The sequence below is a fragment of the Sinohyriopsis cumingii genome, chromosome 1 (genome assembly GCF_028554795.1).
Source record: "Sinohyriopsis cumingii isolate HCF-2022 chromosome 1, ASM2855479v2, whole genome shotgun sequence".
Taxonomy (NCBI): Eukaryota; Metazoa; Mollusca; class Bivalvia; order Unionida; family Unionidae; genus Sinohyriopsis; species Sinohyriopsis cumingii.
Genome location: NC_142961.1, coordinates 78,639,324 through 78,658,922, shown reverse-complemented (window position 1 = coordinate 78,658,922; position 19,599 = coordinate 78,639,324). Strand labels below are relative to the sequence as shown.

Sequence of the window (19,599 nt, the reverse complement as noted above, 5' to 3'; positions counted from 1 at the left end):
TAGCATGGGCCTCTATTCTGTAAATCATGCATGGAAATACAGCCTTTTCGTAGTTCCCATTTGCCCACTTGGTACACTCATTCTAAATAGTCATCAATATTCTCATCAAAATCATTTTCTTCTGTGATTCTTGTTCTATTAGTCACCTCCTTGTTACAGCAATTAAATGGAACTGTACTGAAATGAAGATGAAATAAGTGAATTATTTTGTTACAAATACACAATAATAATTTCAAGTGATTATACATATATTACATAAGTGTGTGTGTGTGTATGTGTGATTTGGATTTTTAATGTAGCTTGAACAATGTTTCAGTCATATTGCTATGATGTCTGCAGTGTGGCAGTTTATAGTAATGTCTAGCACTGGGGCATCATGCTACAGACATGTAGCATGATGTCCCACCCAGTCACATTATCCTGACACCAAGCCGACCAGTCCTAACACTAACCTCTTAATGCTGAGTGCCAAGCGAGGCAGCTGTCAGTACCATTTTTGTAAGTCTTTGGTATGACTCGGCCAGGGATCGAACCCACGACCTCCAGCATCCGAGGTGGACGCTCTAAACACTAAGCCACCAGAGCAGTCCATATTACAGAAGTAAAATCTGTACAATTTTCTTTCTTTCATTACTCTGTCTAAAATGTCTCATGTTTACATCAAATATTCTGTACGACATTTTCTCATTTTATGAAACATGTACGATTATGTTTGACTGAGTTTTGAGAAAATGGTATAAAAATCACAATAAACATCAACAAAATTAAGACACCATAGGTACACATGTTTCAACAGTGTGTATATAAATATGCATCATTTGCCAAAATCTGTGCCTCCTGCGACTGGTAATATGAAAAACTTCACTAAACTTCCTCTTAAATCGTCAATCTTGATTTCTGATCAACCATTGCACATTACATTATTCAATGCCCACTGGGTAGGACCACCGGAAAGAAGTAAGGAAATAGTTAACTTTATCAATTGTCAGGATATTTATGTCTTTTTTCAAACATAAAAATGGGTAAAAAAGATCAGGCAATGAGCCAGGTGTGTGGATCTAACACCCTCCAGAAACTCCATCAAGTTGTTCCTATGTCACTTCCTCTGAGGTGGAATTGCTGTCATCACAAAGAACTCTATAATTCACTGCCTTAACAACAACTTTCAATTTTGACACAGATTGTATGAACTGGCCTAAGCCTCCTTCACACTGAAACAAAGGTCAGTCCATTTTTGCTGCCTCTACCTTCCTCCAAGTAAATATTGAAGATGAAATCTTATATTCCCTAGCAGGATAATACTATTATTAGGATAAATAATCTAACAGGAATTTTTTAAAATTCAATATTACCTTGCTAAAATAGGAAAGCATATATAAAATCACATGGTTGGAAATAACTGAGTCTGATTCCCATCATAACTTAATATTCTAACAATTCTTGAAAATTCCAATTGCTCTGACCAAATCAATTATTTAATATTAAATAGTAACTGTGCTTTTTGATTTAATTTCCAATCAACAAAACTATATATATATATATATATATATATATATATATATATATATATATATCTCTGTGTGTGTGTGTGTTTGTGTTTCTGTCTATAAAATGCTAGCAAACTGGAAAATGAACATTATATTGACTAAAAAGAATAATAAATTTTGTATTTACCATGGCATGCCAAACATGATTAGTGGTCTCCACTGCTGAGTTCTGTCCTCTTGAAAAGGCATTATCCAAACTGAATAATCAGCAAACAGAATGATGCCATTTTCCGTCTGGATCCATGTGATACTACCCAAACGAGTCTTGGTTTGAGATTTTTGAAAATCTTTTACCAGGTGTCTGGAATACTGGGACTAAAATACACATTATGTTTCCAGCTGAATATAATGTCTGCCATGTGATATGAAAGGATTTTCTTACTTTTAAATTGCTGATATACATATTCATTTATAATTTCCACCAATATGGTTGCCACCTCAGGACATGTAAACAAGCAGATAAAGTGGTTTGTTGTCTTTGACATTGACTCCCTCAGTGATTATCCTGTCATCAATTTTACTGGAAAATATTCACCATGAAGTTAACTTCACCCACTGGAGTAGTCAGGGCTATATGATGACTTGCAAAGCAAGAATTTCACCTGAACTGCCTCCCTCAACCACCCACCCACCCACTGTGAACCCTTTTCCTCAGCTCAAGTAGCCTGGACATGACTGTAAACATAAATGTTGGGCAAGATAAATTTATGTCAGTAACCCAAAATCTTCATTAAAAAAATAAACCAAAAGTTTGAATGTATGACCATTTACCCTGCCTCACTGGAACTATCCACTCCTGTAAATTAATAAATTCATCCAATATCATGATGACACAAGTTCACATTCCAAGCTTGATCAAAATTGCGTTAAAAATGGGGTCTCTTGAGTAATAACAAGTTCATCAAATCAGATCCATGGAAAACTCACTAATATTCATGAATCATGCTTATTATTGAACTCATTCAAGATCTTGATGATATACCAATATATCCATGTTCCAAGCCTGATGAAAATTGTATAAAAATATTATCTAAAAAATGTTCAAGTGCAAATGTTGATTGAGGCACAATGGATGCTGGGTCATATTATAAGCTCATATGGCCAGGAATGCTAATGATCATGCAAAATGCTGGAAATTACATTGAAAGCCTTATCAATACAAGAAACCCTTCTTTCATCAAGCACACCTTTATTTCACTAGAAAGTGACAACTTTAATTTTGAATGCAATGTAAGAAAACATTAACCTTAATCTAGGGTGTGTATGATTATTGGATGGACATGCACACATATGCCAAGGCAATTCCTACATTGAGATCACATTAAGGCTGGCTAAACAATAGAGCAGCATGCAATACATACTCAAAATCTAACAAATGTTGTAAAGTTATGCTGCAGACATGTACATTAAGGAGACTGGGATTCTGAGTTTGTGACTCCTAAACCCTGAAAATCAAACTTATCCTTGCAGTATCCATCCACCTCACCCATTCCTGGCAAACGAGTACAGGTTTGGTGGTAAACATATCTGCAGTTTTGTCATGTAACAGCCATTTTACAATCAATGTGTAAAAAAGTACTAAAACAAGTCTTGTGAAATACAAGATAAGAACTACAATAAATAAATATACTGTCTCAAATATTGATTAAATTAGTCTTAAAAAGTCATGTAAAAGAACTGACCAAAGGTGTTTTTGAGCAATGACAGTTTAGGGACAACACTAACTAGATCTATCCATAAGCAGTGTGATATATATTATAGGGGTGCAAGATTGACAGTAAAAAATCCCTTTGGTGTCAGAACAAATCAGACTGAGCAAAAGAGTAAAAATCAAACCTTGGCATAAAAACTGGGGATCCAATTAAAAATCTGGGAGTCCCTGATGCACAATCAAGGGCAAAGGAAACACTGAATAAACGAGTATTTATGGAATACATCCATCTCAGAAAGCAAAACTCTGGTTAAGCCAAATATTTTAAGTAACATTATTATGATACATTATTAATGCATACCAAATTTATCAAGATATCTCTGTGGCTTGGAATATATTAACAAACAGAGATAGCAATGGATGGACACATTTTGTTTTTAAAAATGGAGATAGCTCCTACAATCTTGATCTAAGCCCATTCATTTACAAGACACATTGATTGTCCAGTCATTATATGACACCATACTAAGTTTCAAACAGTTCAGGAAATAAAGTAGAACCTGTGTTAAAAGACCACCCATTCTGCCAAAAAATAATTGTCTCTCAAAACAAGTGGTCTCTCAAGCCAGGTCATGACATAATATAATCAACAAATCTGTGCTTGGATAGCATGGTCCTTCTTAGCAGTTATCTCTCAAGAAAGGTTTTACTGTATTATGAAGTACAGACACAACTTTAAAAGTATTACCATAATCCGAAAAAATCAAATGTTATATGGGACACAAACAATTATCATGATACAATTTAAAACAAGGTCTTGAAGATATCTCAAACGGTTCTGATGGTATTAACTTGAGAAGAGTGTGATGTATAGATGGAGAGACATTAAGCTATCAATGCGGACAACACATACATGTCAAATGCTGGACGGAGTGAATACATTTTTTACGGAGCACAGTATCTGTTCATGAAACAAAAGTATACCAAGTTTCATGAAGATATCTCAATGGATTCAGAAATATTAAAAAAAGAAGAGTGTGACAGATGGACAAGCTGACTCCAGTAATCCAACACCAACAAATGTGGTTTGCAGAAATAATAATTAAGGTGAAGTGGGGCTAAGAAAATATAAGAGATCAGTGCAGCTAACAGAAAGGTGTAGGAATTCCCCTACATCTCACCGCCATGGAGAACACTGCAAAGGTTTTATCTGTATAAAGCTGTACACAAAATTTAGTTGAATCCCATTGATTTCCAGTAAAATTTCCTTGTGGAAACCAAACTGTTGACAGATGGACTGACTTGATTATACAACTCGAAGCTTGCAGAGCTGAGTTATAATCAGAAATGTGCACGCAAGTTAGACATGGAGACAAGAAAATATAAATCTTTTCTAAGGTCCTTTATGGGGTTGAAACAATGTCTCTGTGATGTATCGATAAATATTCAGATGTGCATACATTGATACATTTTACATCCTGAAGATAAAAATAACTAATAATTATTCATGGTTATTAAAGATTAAAAGTACAATGTAAGTATAATTTTGTATCAATTTTCCATCTTTTGCATCAAAATGTATCAAACTGGCAAAATTACTAATGCATCAGTAAGTAATTTCCCCACTATACAGCTAATGTAGCTATGGTGCAAACAATCAATGCCTAACTCAATCAAAATATCTGGGCACTGGCAGAGAATTGACATAAATTCATCTGGTGCTCAAATACAGTACTGGTGTTACATCATAAGCAGTGGGAATAATGTCGGATACCTGACAAATTCATCTAGGGCTCAAATACAGTACTTGGTGTCAGACAAAAAAGCAGTGGGAATAACTGCCTGTCACCTGGCAGGGAACTGACATAAATTCATGTTGTGTTCAAATACATTATTGGTGTTACTCTGTATATTGTCATCTGCCAATGTCCTAATGGCATCACTGCATCAGACTTTGCTGGTTTGTTGTTTGCTGAAAATTATGCTGTGTTGGAATAGAAGATGAAATATATTTGATGTGTTGTCAATATGAGATGAAGAATAACCTACGAAACAATGACAAATGCGTATGAAGATTGTCATTCCTTAAACCACCCAGTTTCATGTAGTGTTAAGATTAAATGATCCTTGTAACCGTTTCTAATCTATATTCATTAACAAAAAACCTGTTTCAACCATCCATATGTCTCATCAGGAGGCAGGAGCAAGCCATAAGTTTATCCCTATGATTTGCACAGACTGATCCAAAATAGTTTTATTTTTATAAAAACAAAACAAATTTACAAACTGGTTCTATCACCGATCATGATGCTGCCACTTTTGCACTATGGTAAACCTACTCACTTTAAAATGAACTGTTTGACAAAAGCTTTCTCTAATGTTTTGTTAACATAGATGTCTGTTTCAAGTTCTCTTCCACTTCCATACTGCTGACATCAGATCAAAAGGAGCCCCAGGTTTAAGTATACTTAAAATGAGTTGGATAGACATTATTGGAATAAGCCAGAAGCTGAGCATGTGTAAATTACAATTTTCACCGAAATGGTTTCTTGAGAAGCTCTTTTTAAAGATCAATAAAATCATTTGACAACTGCTATAAAAGTGCCATTGTCCACGCTTCAGGTCATATTTTAAAACCCACTGTTTGTTGTCTAATAAAACAACTGGGTGGGAAACATTGTCACTGGGAGCATTTATACATGCTCAACCTCTGACTTACTCCAATGATGTCCTCCATATATCATATCTAATGTGTGCTTGGAATGAAGTCCATTATTTTTTTGTAAACCTTTGGCCTTGCATGTATAAATTAGTGAGGGTAAAAGGACAACAAAAAACCCCCACTAAAACAACTAAAGTTAACTGCCCTCATTTTGAAGGTAAAATCACTTGCATACAAATTGTTCACATTTGTAGACTGTAAATTATTTATTTATTTATTATTATTAATAAATAAATTGGATAATGTCCAATCTTCCATTTTAAGAATTCTCCAAAGAGAAAATATCAGCTCCTGTATACAGCAGATGTCAATGTTAGATGATATGAAAGGTTTTTAAATATTGTACATTCACATAATCATTTTCAACCATATATTAACATGGAATTTGAATCCACTGAAAATGCAGAAAGAAATAATCAACTACATGTAATCATTTTTCCTAAGATTCTTAGTCCTACTGACATAATGTAAAAGGGAGAGTTAGACAAAATCTTTTTTCTTAAAAAGGAGGGATTTTCAAGCAATAGCTCTTCCTCTGCCGATAACCTTTGAGTAAAGTTGGAAAATTAACTGAATATCAATGTTTGATGCATGCATAATATGAATATTCATATAATAAATAAATGTCTGTATCCTTGTTCTTGCAGAAAATACTAAAATATCCAGTTTTCCATGTCAGCACTATTAAAAACTCAACATTCTGAAGAAACAATTATATCTTAACCACATGTCTCCATATACAGTAGGAAGTAACAGCACACTTTGCTTGAAGTAGATAGAAACAGATTCAGAATAACAATTCCTCTCTTGAACCTTGTAATTAAGAGCAATTCTGAACACCATTTCTGACCCAATTATTGTAGAGATTTCATCAAAATGGACTTTACAACACTATTATTTGCTAAGTATAAGATGGTAACTATATCACAACTGTTTCTCCAGGCACATTATAAGGACTGGCCCCCTCCCTCAACAGAACACGAAAATTACCCAGTTACCTCATGCAAAGTAATACAGCATTTGTATGCCCTTTTCCTCTTCAGGTGCTGTTGAGGCTAAGCTTATGCAGTCTCTTGCTTTAGAAATCTGTCCTAATACCACCACATATATTAACTGCAAAATTTTTCTTCCAAGTGCAAATCTCTCCAAAACAATATAGTAAAAACATGTCCTTGTGTCAGGGAAGCCTGGCAGGAATCAATACCACAAGCCACTATGAAGGAAACCTAAAGTGAGACAGCCAATATGGGATTACCCAATGAGCTTGCTCACTCACAACTCTCTTCATAATTTTCCCTACAAAGTGGAAAGAATGGAAATTGTATAAGCCCCAATTCGTACTGAGTACAGCAAAAGCATCCCAAAATAAATGCTCCAGATTCTGGATTCCATAAAGCAAATTTAACAATTTGAAAATATAGAAGCAAAATTTCCCTATTTAACTTCCTTTCTGCAGATTTTTAAAAATTTCTAGAGTACAAAACCAACCCAAGCATTATCTACTCATAGTAAATAGATGGGTGAAATGACTACCTCTCTTTCAAGGCAGTGACCACCCACAACCAAGTACTGTAGATTTGGTAAGAACATTCATCCCTTGACCAAGTGATAAAACTAATTTAGCAGAATGCACATGTATTGCCATCTTACAAATACCAGATGACAAAGAGATTGCCAGGTAGGTTGTTGTTTTTTTTTCTTTTTGACCCCTGATAGGCTATACATGGTGGCCAGTATATTTGCAGGAGGTAGAATATTGCAAAGTCTGAAATCTGGCAAAAATTCTTTAATTAATGTATGATAATTGGATTCTTCAACTGGCCAATGGCCACATACATGTTGATTTGAATCTGCTGAAAGAACTCACCGATCAACTTTGGATGCATATTCTGGTACTATTTAATACCAAGAACTAAATTCAAAGTAGTGGCATCAAATATATGGGCTGCAGACCTAGGGGGTGGGGGTGCACTGGGTTATTCCAAGTGGTATGCATATTCTCAATGAACAAAGGATAAACATGTACAGCTATTAGCATGTGGGGGTCTGCAAAATGTTAAACAGGGGTCCTCATACTTCAACCACTGCTCTGAAGCTTGTTCAAAGGTATTATTTAGTAAACCAAAAAAAGATGCTTCCAGGTAGAAAAGAATGCCTTTATGAAGCTCTGATTGGCAATGTTTCTGGATATATTTTTTTGCCCAAACTGTTTCACCCCAATGGAAAAACTCTGAACTGACTGAATCAATGAAAATTCCAAAGAGTTAAAAGCGTGAGACAGAATCAATATACCCTCTTAAACCTAATCATAACATTCAGATAAAAACTTTTTCTGGAATAAAATTTAAATTTTTTCAGCATAAAATGGAGAATATGTTGATGATCTCATCATGGGAGCAGAAGCAACAAATACACTATCTACAATACATTTAAAAAAATCATTTTTTCTCTCAAATTCAGTCTTTTAAAATCTTTGTAAAATCAAACTAGCAGATACTGGCCAATTCCATGCCTCATCACACATACATATTTAGCCATGCATGAAGTTACCTGTGTGTTTGTGTGTATTTTATAAGTAAAATCACTTGAACCCTCCGCACCTGAAGTGCCCACAGGAGCCATCCCATGCCGGTGAAATTGTATTTACAACTGTCTCACCAAGAATGAAGTCCAACACCCAATTATTTTTTAAAAATTTTTCCAGTGAGGTTGCAACCTTTGTAGTTTGTATGAGGTAATCAAGTTTGGCTATGGGCAAAATTACAGCTCTAACAAACTCTACAATGTCAATAATTCTTGTCAGCAGCAATTTGCTTTTGGTTTAATGACCCCCCCACCCACCCACACCCCAAGACATACTGTATGGGTTAATATTGGAGTTCCATTTCAATTCCAATTTGGCCATATCATATTTGTTCCGTTTTGTCTGAAAAAACACTGTACGGTTGCCGTTTTGATCAGGTGAGTCAATAACCAGTCCTAAATGAATATGGTGAGTCAACGATCAGTCCTAAATGAAAATGGTGAGTAAATGATTGGACCTAAATGAAAATGGTGGGTCAATGATCAGTCCTTAATGAAAATGGTGAGTCAATGATCAGTCCTAAACGAAAATGGTCAGTCGATGATCAGTCCTAAATGAAAATGGTGCCAACATTATGGCCACCATGACATTTATCTTTAAATTCTTTTTATCACTTCTCCTTAAAGGCTGGTCTTATCAACATGGGGTTTTCACCTGAAGACTTCTTTTGATGTCTAGTTGGTCCTGAATGAAGTAATGTCACCAGGACATCTAAAAAAAACTGAAATATTGATACTGTTACGCCACCTGAATGTCCAAAAGACTTCTGATGATGTCAGTTGGAGCTAAACAAAAATGGTGCTCACCTGTCATCCAGTATGACACAGCATAATAAATCTTGAAAATTTAATTATTGCTACATTTCCTGAACAGAAAGTTGTATCAACATAGGGTTTTCACCAGAAGACTTTTTACCGTTATGATGTCTAGTTGATTTTTAAAAGAAAATTCTACAGATTTGACAACCATTAAGGAAATCCTGTTATCACTCCTTTACACAGATGTAAAGTTATACCTACTTTGAGTTTTTACTAGAAGACTTCTTATGATTAGTTGGTTCTAAATGAAAATTTGACATCCAATATGGCTACCATGGTGACCAGCTTGAAAATGTCAACAAGAAAACATACACATGATGTTGGTCATAATTAATGAAACAGCAGAAGCACTTAACACTCTTTTCCTGGACATGATACAGTCAGTATGATGTGCAGAAAGTGCTGATAATTTTTTATGGATGTCAAGTTGGCACCATTTTCATTTAGGACTGACTAGACATTATAAGATGTCTTCTGGTGAAAATCCTATGTTGATATATCATCTATTCAAGAGAAGTAGCAGCAAGATTTTCAAGATATCTCAACAGCACTATTTTCATTCAAGACCAACAAGTCCTTGAGATGAATGTGTGTATAAAGTTTCATGGCAATCCTCCATGTAATTTAGGAGGAGTAGTGATAACAAACTTGTGCTAATGGACTGACAGGCAACCGGCATCTGATTACAGACAACAGGCCATCCCTGAAACAATGTGCAAACTAGACTTAGTCACCTTTGAATTAAGCTTAATATCTATTACAAGTTTTTGATAGTCAAGCATTTTCAAGATTAAATAAAACAACTTTGATAAAGCTATGAAAATATTTCATCTGTTGATAAAGTTAAATGAAAATGTATTTTCTTTCTGAATTATTTGACTTGTTAAAATGACACTTGTAAGCAACTGCTTAGAACATTGAAAATCTTGACCTTTCTACATTCACTTCTTACCATGTTTCCATCACTTCTCCCCCTTAAGCTGAAGCGAGATCACTGTACCCGAAAATTAAAATCCTGAGTGTACCCTGCATATATAATGTCAAAAGCAAACTTACTTGAGGCACATTTTATAAATGGATCTCAACTGCCATCCTTGATGCAAACAGGACAATTTCAAACCTATAGGTCAGCTAGAATGACCTGTCAATTTTGAAGACTGAAATAACACCTCTGCCTTAGTGCTGTAGGGGTTTACATAACCACTTGCCTGATTCCTGGGACAATCTCAAGTTTGCACTGCCACTAGTTTCTTTCATCCATCAATCCTTTATTTTACATGATATACTGACTGTAGTCAACGTCATGATCAGTCTCACGTTTTCTCATGCAGACATCATGTGAAAGTACTATTTCAAGCAAATTTTGACAAAAAAGAAATAAATTTTTATATTTTAACCTATCAGTTACATTTTAATCATAATATTTGTATGTATATTGAATTCAGCCACTTTCAAGTCCTAGCTTAGTCAAAGCTAGTTTGTGAACTCCAATGTGCCAAGATTACTGACTCTGAAAAAGTGGTTTATCAGAGATTGTTTTGATGCATGTCACTGATTTCACTTTGACTACATGATAACTGTTAATAATATAACCTGTGAGATTTCTTTGGCTGGTGTACTAGGAAATAAAAGGCACTCATCTCCAACAATTAGCCACCTGAAAATCTAGTACCCACAAACAGTGTTGTCATCTATTGTTTACGTGATCATTACAGAAGACTGATACATACTTGCTGATTGGAAAATAATTAAATGGATAAACACAAAGATTGTTTAAATACATGTTGCCATGGTGAAAAATAGATGACACAGGGGAGGAAGCAGACATAAAAGTTGGCACAAATACTCCCTATAAAAAACAAACAGCAAATTCTTTGGCACTGAAAAATTTCAGTGAGGAACCTAGTTTTACGTTACTTTCTCACTGGATTTAATATTAAAATCTCCATGATCAATTGAACTTTTAAGTGGAAATGTAAATAAAGAAACCTGTTATGATATATTGTGTATGTATTTGTATGATTTGGATTTTTAATGTGGCCTTAACAATTTAAATCATGATATTGCTATAATGTCTGCAGTGTGGCAGTGTATAGTGATATCTAGCACTGGGGCATGTCCCACCCAGTCACATTATTCTGACACCAGACCAAGGTCCAGTCCTAACACTAACCTCTTAATGCTGAGCACCAAGTGAGGCAGGTGCGAGTACAGTTTTTATGTACAATTTTTAGAAGTCTTTGGTCATGATATATGACATGCTTAAAATTAAGTTAACACATTTACATTCATGGCTGTTACACTTACTTTAAGGTATTTTACCATAAACATCAATCTCTCTTAAAAATCTAGCAATTTCCAAAAATTTCCGTGTAGCACCAAAAGTCTGTGTATTCTACACACTATGCTTAACTGTTTATCATAGGAAATATTAATTTAAAGATTTTTGTATTTTAAACTCATGCTGGAACTGTTTATCAGGGAAATAATAATTCAAAGTTTGTAATTCAAATACCTCACAGCCTTGACATTTTCATATCCCATATAAAACTTGTTCTTATCATCAAGTCACAACAAAACCTGAACAAGTTTTGTATATTTATAATTTATGATTGGGAAGAGCTGACTTGGCATGGAAGTAACTAACAGATCAGACAGGTTAATTATTCTCAACAGAGATGACCTGAAAACTCAGGTTACACAGTGAAATTAGGATCTCTTATTTCTGATCTGTGGCTGCCTATCTGGACTAATTCTAATTAATAACTGTTAACTGTTACTCTTAAATACACACCGGAATTATTCAGATCATTTGAATTAACTCTGTATAACTGATTTTTAACAAATACATGCTTACATGGTCTACATGAAGAAAATGTTTTAGAATTGTGGGGATCAGAATTTTACATTTAGCTGATGATTTTGAACTGAACTGTACCTATAGCTGATCAGTGAGGCATATTTACTGGATGTACAAGTATGTACTTGAAATATAACAAAAATGAGCTTACTGAAATATGTTTTAATATGTATTCTGTGTGTGTGTGTGTGTGTGTGTGTGTGTGTGCATGTGTGGAGGTTTGGTAAACTAATTTTAATGACGTATGACCTACCTACTACTACTGCATAGCTTACCCTTTCCAGGACAGAAATTACCCTCACCTGTTTGATTACTGGTAGAACTCATCCTCCCACAGGGTGACTTTCAAAAACTTCTTAACCCTATGACCCAGAATATGCCCAGTAGCACTCATATATATTCAAGGATGTAGACCAGTGACAGGACATTTGTGTGGGGTGGGAGGATGAAATTAGGCAATAGCAAGAGATAGGCATTACATCTTTATAACTGGCTTTACCCCTCCCCCATACATTCTTTTTAATATCAATATTATGTTACCTGTTGCAACTGTGTAGCTGAATCAGATGGTTGATGGTAGGCTGATGACCCCCATTACTGAACAGAAAAGAAAACCTAGAAATATTCACTTTTATGTTAGAAGTGTCCACTATTTTAAGATGGTATCCACTTGGACCACTTTTTGTGCCAAGACAATGGGGCGTTGAGAAAAAAATGCTTTTACTTTCATGTACCAAGGAGCATGGTAGAAGAATAAAATGGTGCTATGAGTACTGATTTTCATAACATCCTACAAAGATGAATGAGTCAGAGAGGTCTATGAGGTAGCAATGGCTCAAACCTCATGAATGAGAGGTCCCTCTTGGTAAGGGACTGATAAGCTCTCTTCGTTGTTTTAACAATCCACCTCAAATACACGAAGTGGAAGCCAAAATATCAGACAAGCCCTTCAGAAGAAAGAAAAAATGCTTTTCTCAGCCTTTTTCCTCCCTCAAGAGGTTGCCAAATAGAAATGTTGAGTCCTCACTGGATATAAAAGTGGATCATGATCATCCGCAACATAGATATGATGAAACTGGGAACCTGTACAGGGGGAGTGGAATTCTGGATGGAAGCAAAGCTGGTTTTCTTCATAGAGGGACAGCTAAGATTAACACATTTCCTACCACATCAAATACAAATGATTCCATACTTGGCATCACAGACCTCAGATGTAGACCATCTCCTGGTCTGAACAATGCACTTGGCAACTGAACTTGAAAAACTGTCCTGGGAGGTAAAAGGCAAAGTTATGAATAAATGTAACCAAAAATGTCAAAAACTCTCAAGCAAGTCAATTCTGACAAATGAAAACAATTGGATTGAGGGTAAGTACACTCAACAAATATGATGTATAAATAAATGCCCAATTTGCATTGTCTGCCACCAAGTGAAAGCAGAGTGTAATTTACATCCACTAAACATAAAGACTTCTGTGAAAATGAGAAGTATAACTGAGCATGTACTAGACTGTAGTGTTGACTTCGAGAATGTTCTGGAAGTCACCCTATGACAGGATGAATATTCTCACCATACTGATGAGGATAATTTCCATCCAGGAAAGAAGCAAGCTACACAAATGCAACAGAAAATGATCAGTACTGCTGATATTAAGTTAGTATTTTGCTACTCAACCTCCCTGTATACCGTTATGTACTTAGTGCTGTCAAAAATAATCAAACCTCACCCTTCCTACAATAGTTAATTTTCCCAAGTGTTATTATATCAAGTTTAATGTTTTTTCCTGAGCTTGAACACTTAACGACATTTTGACATTCATGTACATCTTACTGATCTATGAGATTTGAAAAAAAAAGAACGTCATCTCTTTTCAGTCTGGCTTGGTATTTGTAGAGAGATCAACACCAATGCCCAGTAAGGTAGAGCCTCCCTGGAGCTGTACTTTCTTATTACGGGGTCACCTTTTATGGTTACTGACGACGAGCTCTGCACTTTAGCCATAAAACAACAGTACTGGCCCCATGACTGTTGAAAATTTGAGTGTGATATGATGTATACTAACAACTAGCTGAGTATATGACACAATAAACCTATAACATAGCAAATGTAAATGTTTTTTCATTGTGTAAACGAACACACATTTGTACAGGAATATTGCAATTTTCTACCCTCCCCCCAATCCATGTGAGCTATTTTGCATCGCAATCAATAGGAAAAATATTCAAAGTCACACACTCAAGTTACTATTTGTCCTAAATCTCATACTCAGGTCAACTATTGTCTAAAATTTTGCAGTTTCATATTTTTTATTTGTATGAAAATTTAGTTGTATATTTGCTTTTCAAGTTTCAAATTTTATTTAAAATTCTACAGAAATTAAATTTATTAAAAGATATCTATTTCAAACATTATTTCAGATGGAAATTATTTTTATATTAGAATTAATAAATGATTACTACATGAAAAATTCCTAAAATTAGGGAATCTTAGATGGAAATTATCATTATATTAGAATTAATAATTGATTACTACATGAAAAATTCCTAAAATTAGGGAATTGTAGACGGAAATTATTGTTATATTAGAATTAATAATTGATTACCACATGAAAAATTCCTAAAATTAGGGAATTTTAGATGGAAATTATCGTTATATTAGAATTAATAATTAATTGTTTACTGCACTGAAAAATTCCTAAAATTAGGGAAGATATAGCAAATTGGTTTTGGGGTCCCCAAAGCAATTGGTCTAGAAATTGCATTTTCTGAACACCAGCAGAAATCACTTTTGGACTTTTCCACACCCCTTGTTTACCATGAAAATCAATAAGATTTTGTGACCAAGTTGATATAGTGTGGCATGCAAATACAGGTACTTGATTACAGTAGGCCATAAACAAGTTTCTGGGTCAGTACCCATGAATGTGGTCCCAATCTATCTTTAAAGTATTTTTCCTCTCTTTCTTTGGTAGTCATTCTTCACTTATATTTAGGCATCCTCGGTATTGATTGAAAAGAATTTGTTTATTCTTGTAGAATATGTGCACTAATGTATGATTGTCTGTGTGTATTTTGGAGACTGTGCACAGTGAGCAATCAGACTATGTGTGTCCAGAAGTGAAATAGGTCAGCACTCCAACCACCAGTCAGCTAACCAATGCCAGGAACTTAACCAATGCCAGGAACTTCACTGTGAGTTGATCTTTGAAGATACTTCAGAACAGCATATGATTTATTAAAAAGCTGAACAGAATCAGCAGGCAAATGTAGAGACTAAATAGGAAACTTAACAATGCCCCTAGTGCTATCTATAGGCCTGGCAATGATTTCTCCCCAGGTGTATTACATATTAATTACCTTGCTGTATTGATCCTGAATTACTGCTTATGGGTTAACATGTGGTGTAGGAATCTAAAACATATCACAGTGTACTTATATAACTTTGTCTATTTACAACAATATGTTAATAAAGTTTTAATATAAATATTTCCAAAGGACAGAACTGTTTATATTGGTAAAAAAATTAAGGCCTTTCATGACATTTACATATACATTATTTAATAATGCAAAAGAAGTATTTGTAATGTTATGATTCTACAATGTTATAGTAAACAGGAAAACATCACATGAAGGAAAATAATGTCAAGGCTATAGAAAATAAAATGGAATGCTCAATGATTTTATATGAAAATTTATATAGGGTTTATCAAACATTTCAATCATTGGTTTCTTTAAGGGATTGTTAAGGTTTATATGTGAAGAAAGCTATGTTTTTGGATGGGTTTGCAATGGTTATTTGTGTATATTCAACAATATATAAGGAAATGATGCAACTTTTTTAAATCTCCATGCCATGTTTCACATATCTGGAAAGCTTCACATGCAAATCAAACCTAACCAGTATTGTATAAAAATTGATAAATATTCAATGTTTGAAATTACAATTTAAGTAACGAAGATCCATGTGCAGGTTAAAATGGCAGCCATACTGGATGCAAGATCAGCATCATTTTTGTATGCGAAAAACAAAACACCACTGGAAGTATTCTTGTGAAATCCCATGCCAGTATGACAATACATTCATGAGAATTACAGACAACATTTCTAAAAGGTTATATTGGACATCAACCAGGCATTATTTTCACTAAGGACCAACTAGATATTATAAGAAATCTTTTTATAAAAATCATGTGTTTTTATGGACATCAATTCTGAAGGAATAGCTAAAACAAGGTTTTCAGAATGGTCACCATGGTGGCAGTATTCAGTGTCAAATGCATCATTTTCATTCAGGATTAACTAGAATCCATACTGTCTTCCGGTTAAAACCCACATCAATATGACTTGCCATTTAGAAGGAGTGGTCATAACAAGATTTACAAGATGGCTGCCACACTGAAATGTCAGATTAGTTGTTGTTGTGGTTGTGGGGTTTAACGTAATTTTTCAGCACACGATAGGTTATACATAGTGGCCAGTATTAATGGTGGAGGAAAAACCTGGGAAAACCCCGGAAAGAACCAATGACGCACAAGAAGCTACTGGCAAGCTTTCTCGCATACCAACACTGGCCGAATCCAAGACTCGAACCCACGCAGAGATGGCAGTGATCCATAATGGACAGCGCTTTAGACCACTCGGGGCCCCGACTGTCAGATTAGCATTATTAGTATTTAGTATCAGCCTGAACTAAAATACGAGGTGTTCTGGTGACAACCGGATGTTGTTGTGACTTTCTATTTAGGAGGAGTGGTGCAAGATTTTCAAGCTGGCCAGCACATACTGGATATTAGATCCCCAACATTTTCATTTATGACAAATTAGACACCAAAATAAGTCTTACAGTCAAACCCCAATAACAAGATGTTCTAGACAACTGCTGTTGTGGTCATACTGGATGTCTGATTGGTACCAATTTCAACATAAGAAGTCTGTAAGTGAAAACCCCATGTTAATATGACCATCCAATTAGGTGGAATAGCAATAAGATTCTCAAGATTGTTGTCATGATGTCAATATTCAAGTCCTGGCACAATTTTTGTTTAGGACCATCTAGATATGATAAGAAATGTTCTGGTGAAAACCCCATGCCAACATGACTTTCCATTCAAGAAAAGTAGCAATAGCAGAATTTTTAAGGTGGCTGCCATAATGGCCACACTGGCCATTAGATCAGTACAATTTCCATTTAGGAACAAACAGACATAAAAAGTCTTTCTATGTAAACCACATACTGCTATGACCATCCATTCAGGTGAAATAGCAATAATACAAGATTTTCAAGATGGCCTTGATGAATTTCTGAGCAGAACCATTTTCATTTTAGGACCAGCCAGACATCACAAGAAGTTTTCTGGTGAAAATTCTTTTTCAACATACCTTTCAGTTCAGGAGGAGCAGCTATAATAAGATTTTCAACATGGCTGCCATGGTGGCCATATGGGAATCATGAGCTGAACATTTTTCAGTCCTTGCCATATATGCGTTTCAAGTTTCCCATCCATCCACCAAGTACTTCAGGACAAACTTGTGCCAACTGATGGAAGGATGACAGATGTTGAAAACAGGCCATCCAATAACTTCTACTATTCAAAGACCAAAATTAAATAGAAATATGAACTTGTTTTGCATTTTTCTGCACAACACAAATAATTACTTTTTCTTCTGTCCAAAATATAAAAAATTATTTTATTCAGTGTCTGAAAACAAGCAAATGAACCAAAAATCCAATTCCATGCATTGATATTAAGCTATTGTCTAAGTCACAAAACAATGTAATCATACCTTACATGTATATTAATAAACGAAAAGCATTATTACTTGCCTAGGTTCATTATTTCAATCCACAAGAAAATGCAAGCATTTTGAAAACACAACTTCACACATGAAGCAAAACAATCTGCCAGGTTTCAATCTCTTACCATCATCAAATGCCCATGAAAATCTGCATATATAAAATTCAGATTGGTCAGAGTGCGTGTAATTAAATAAAAACAAAATTAAAACAGATATGAAAGGAAAAAACTGGACTGTAATTTTCCAGTTGTTTAAAGCAGTAGCAACTCTTGGTAAGCCACAGGAGTGTAGAAATTTGGTCATAAAAATTACTATAAAGATTACAAGAGAACCGATAAACTGATCCCATATACAGACCCTTTCTTTGGGTTGGTGTGGGTGGGAGATGGTGGTAAAATTTATTAATTTAATCTTGCTATATAACAATTACCTGCTACTTTTGTGCAAGTACTCTAATACTTTAATACATATTTTTTAATATTCTACTGTCAAAACTAAATGCAATATGATATTCTTAAAACAAGAGTCCCTCCAAGGAGCTGACACTCAACTGGCTGAAAAGAATATCCAGATAAGACCACAGAATCAGTTTCATCTATAACTAGCAAGTCCTCTGGTTAAAACCCCATGTCAACATGAATTCTGCTTTAGGAGGTGTAATAACAAAATTTTCAATATGGCTGCTGTGGTAGTCATATTTATTCAGTTTGATTTGTTTGATTTAGTGCCAAACTAATATTAGAAGTCTTCTTGGGAAAACCCATTATCAAAATGACCATTCCTACAGGATAAATAGTCATGACCATATTTTGATGATGGATGTCATGGTGACCATACTAGAGGTCAGTTATCTGGTTAAAACCCCATGTTGAAATGATGTTCTGTTCAGGAAAAATAGCAGGTGGTCAAGGCAGAATCAGCTTCATTTAGGACCAACTAGACATCATAAGAAGTCTTATGGTGAAAACCGCATATTGATGAGACCATCAACTCGGGAAGAGTAGCAATAACAGCATTTTGTAAATGAACACTGTAGTGGCCATATTGGATGTCCAAAGGGCACCATTTTCTTTTAGGGACAACTAAATCATAGGATTAATGTGTGTGTGTACGGAGCTCGTGTATGAGTGTGTAAAGCTTCATGGCATTGCACAGAGTAGTTCAGGCAAACTTCTGCTATTGGATGGATGATTACAACAGGCCATCCAATACCTACTACTGGTTAAAGACCAAACAAACCTGTCTGTGGGGTCAGTAATTTCATCAATGGTATCTGTGAATGTGAATAATTTTACAGAATTTCTCTTTTCTAATTGCTATATTCTAACTAGGTACATATTTAAATTCCACTATTGTATCATGTGTACCAAGATTCCATGGCACAATATTACCTTTCTTGTAAAGTTATATTGTTTAAGATGTAAATTACAAAGCAACAGTAACCCAGACCAAAATGTCAGATGTAGAACTATTATAATAAGCAAAGTGGCCTATACTCAGGGTCTATTCTAGGAAGCACACTTGCAGAATACACACAAATTCCTAAAACAACTATTATTTTCAAGCCCTACCTTTATTTTTCATTAAATTCCTTTTTTTAAGACAATTTTTCAACTTATTTT

At 34.8% G+C, this 19,599-nt stretch overlaps 1 protein-coding gene and 1 long non-coding RNA gene across 4 annotated transcripts in view; one reads left to right on the top strand and one right to left on the bottom strand.

The window, feature by feature from the left end:
• The window catches only part of LOC149807179 (neurocalcin homolog), a 144,598-nt gene that overhangs the window by 36,817 nt on the left and 88,182 nt on the right, over nucleotides 1–19,599 (bottom strand). Inside the window, exon 3 of one of the 3 annotated variants that reach the window (XM_089963184.1) lies at nucleotides 18,103–18,125. The exons of 1 other annotated variant lie outside the window; for it this stretch is intronic. The gene's annotated coding sequence lies outside the window, so the exon portion shown is untranslated. Of the gene's footprint in view, nucleotides 1–6,918; nucleotides 7,041–18,102; nucleotides 18,126–19,599 lie in introns of those variants that run through there. One more of the 3 variants, XM_089963191.1, reaches the window with a different exon arrangement.
• Nucleotides 14,964–17,997, top strand: LOC149807180 (uncharacterized). Its single transcript, XR_016414566.1, has 2 exons — nucleotides 14,964–15,373; nucleotides 17,508–17,997. It is a non-coding gene; the product is annotated as an uncharacterized LOC149807180 (long non-coding RNA).